The following is a 3,073-nucleotide window of genomic DNA, read 5'->3' as shown; positions in this document are numbered from 1 at the left end:
TATCTTATTAACTTGATTTATTAACTTACTCTTAACTTTATATCTCATTATTTTATTAACTGAGTTTATTCATATGAACAATATTTCATATGGGGTTTTGAACATTTGTATCTTGTCATCTGCAAGTTGTATGCTTATATTCTTTACCTATTTTCTTTCTCTCTTTCTTTCTTTCTTATTTATTTATTTATTTTTGGCTGCGTTGGGTCTTCGTTGCTACATGCGGGCTTTCTCTAGTTGCGGCGAGCGGGAGCTACTCTTCATTGCAGTGTGCAGGCTTCTCATTGCAGTGGCTTCTTCTGTTGCAAAGCATGGGCTCCAGGTGCGCGGGCTTCAGTAGTTGTGGCTTGCAAGCTCTAGAGCACAAGCTCAGTAGTTGTGGTGCATGGGCCCAGTTGCTCTGCGGCATGTGGGATCCTCCCGGACCAGGGCATGAACCTGTGTCCGCTGCATTGGCAGGCAGACTCTAAACCACTGTGCCACCTGGGAAGCCCTACCTATTTTCAGTTGGGTAATTAAAAAAAAAAATTTATTTATTTTATTTTTGTCTGCGTTGGGGCTTCATTGCTGCTCACAGGCTTTCTCTAGTTGTGGCGAGCGGGGGCTACTCTTTGTTGAGGTGCGCGGGCTTTTCAATGCAGTGGCTTATCCTGTTGCGGAGCACAGGCTGTATGTGCGTGGGCTTCAGTAGTTGTGGCTCGTGGGCTCTAGAGTGCAGGCTCAGTAGGAGTGGTGCACAGGCTTAGTTGCTCTGTGGCATGTGGGATCTTCCCGGAGGGTTTGAACCCATGTCCCCTGTATTGGCAGGCGGCTTCTCAACCACTGTGCCACCAGCGAAGCCCCAGTTGGGTAATTTTTAATTAGATGGTCAATTTTTTTTTATAGTGTAAAGCATTTAAAAATATTATTTATAACATTAGACAAATTATTTAAAGTCAATAAATTTTTAAAAATATTTTAATTTTATTGGAATATAGTTGATTTACAATGTTGTGTTAGTTTCAGGTGTACAGCAAAGTGATTCAGTTATATTGAATACATATACATATATTTATTCTTTTTTATTATTTATTTATTTATTTAATGACCATGCTGCGTGGCATGTGGGATCTCAGTTCCCCAATCAGGGATTGAACCCATGCCCTTCCTTGGCAGTGAAAGCGCAGAGCCCTAACCACTGAACTGCCAGGGAATTCCCTTTTTATTCTTTTTTAGATTCTTTTCTCATATTGGTTATCACAGAATATTGAGTAGAGTAGCTATACAGTAGGTCCTTGTTGGTTATCTACCTTGTATATAGTAGTATGTGTATGCTCATCCAAGGCTCTTGATTTATCCCTGAACTAAAGTCAATAAATTTTTATTTAAAGAATTTTACATGTGATCGCCTCCACTGTCCATCAGGGTCACCTTAGTTCCTCCAAAGTTTGAGTCAGGGTTTATCTTCAAGACAGCCCTTTTAAAAAGAAGCTATGCTTAATCCACAGTTGTCCTATCAGTTAGCCCATAATTCTTTTAGTTGGACTTCTTTTGTCTCCACTTGAATATGGACACATTGATAACATCAAACAGTTCCCCACTAGAATCTTGGGGATCTAATTTCTTCATGTAATTTACTTTAGGACCACTTATAGGCTCAGAGTAAATGGATTTGCCTGGTTTTCAGTTTCAGACACCCTCAAAAACTAATGAGTTCAAATCATATTCGCTCCAAAGCTATCACACCCAGAATAATATAGACTGTGGGATATGCCAATACCTAAGGTAAAAAAATTTAACTACTAGGTCTTTCATACTTTTAGCAGATCTTGTAGTTCTTTCCAAAGATCTAACAAACAGTTCTGTGAGTGAAGCAAAACCACACAGTTACTCTGTGAGGCATTTCCAACAATGTGAGTCTACAGGAAAAGCCCCATAGGGATAGACCTCAACTATAGGGTTGTTTTTTACTGATTGATAGGTTCTTTGTATGAATATATATCTATTTAATATATTTGTCTATATTTAAATAATTCAGATAAACTGATATATATGTATACAAAGTAAAATAAAGTATAAAATTTTATTATATCAGTTGCAAATATATTTTGTCATAATTTGCTTGCTTTTCGACTTTATGTCTTCTGCCATACACATAATATATTTTGGGTTTTATGTTTTGTCAAGACAGTTTTCTCCTCCCAAGATTATACATATATTTTCCCATTTTTGGTTTATCCTTTAAAAAATTTACATCTTAAATACATGTGGAATTTATTTTTAAGTATGGTGTGAGGAAGGCATTTAGTTTTCCTTTTTTTCAAATGGATAGCTCCTTGTCCCAACACCATTTATTAAATAATCTGTCAGTACCTGTATGATTTTAAGTGCCTCATTTATCACATTCTAAGATCATTGGCTGTTTTTCACAATAATGTTTTTCACATTATTTCAATTATTGTGACTTCATAATACATTTTGATACTTGGCAAAGTAAGTCCTGCTTCTTGTTCTTTTTTCTAAAAAGAAAATGTTGACGTTTTTGGCACATCTCATAGATGAACTTTAAAACTAGCTTGCCAATTCTATAAAATATCCAGTTGGAATTTTGACTAAAATTGCATCACATTTTTTATTTAACTTGGGGAGCATTAATATCTGTATAATGTTGAACCTTTTTATCTAGGAATATCTTTCACAGCCTTCATTAAAATTATATGGTTATCTTCAAGAAATTTCATACTTTTAAGTTTTTTCCTAAGTAATTCAAGGTTTCATTGGAATTGAATTTGGCTTTCTTCTCTATTACATTTTCAAATCAGTTTTTGTTGATTATAGAAAGGCTATAGATTTTTATTTTATTATTATATTTTATAAATTTATTTAATTTATTTTTGGCTGCATTGGGTCTTCCTTACTGCTCATGGGCTTTCTCTAGTTGCGCCGAGCGGGGGCCAGTCTTCATTGTGGTGTGCAGGCTTCTCATTGTGGTGGCTTCTCTTGTTGCGGAGCACGAGCTCTAGGCACACGGGCTTCAGTAGTTGCGGCACGTGGGCTCAGTAGTTGTGGCTCATGGGCTCTAGAGCGCAGGCTC

At 36.5% G+C, this 3,073-nt stretch overlaps 1 non-coding gene across 1 annotated transcript; it reads right to left on the bottom strand.

Moving 5' to 3' along the window:
- Positions 1-1,801: 1,801 nt before the first annotated feature.
- LOC112065939 (small nucleolar RNA SNORA18) lies at positions 1,802-1,932 on the bottom strand. Its single transcript, XR_002892332.1, has one exon. It is a non-coding gene; the product is annotated as a small nucleolar RNA SNORA18 (small nucleolar RNA).
- Positions 1,933-3,073: the final 1,141 nt, after the last annotated feature.

Source organism: Physeter macrocephalus, chromosome 6, assembly GCF_002837175.3.
Source record: "Physeter macrocephalus isolate SW-GA chromosome 6, ASM283717v5, whole genome shotgun sequence".
Taxonomy (NCBI): Eukaryota; Metazoa; Chordata; class Mammalia; order Artiodactyla; family Physeteridae; genus Physeter; species Physeter macrocephalus.
This window is presented reverse-complemented; position numbering and strand designations above follow the sequence as displayed.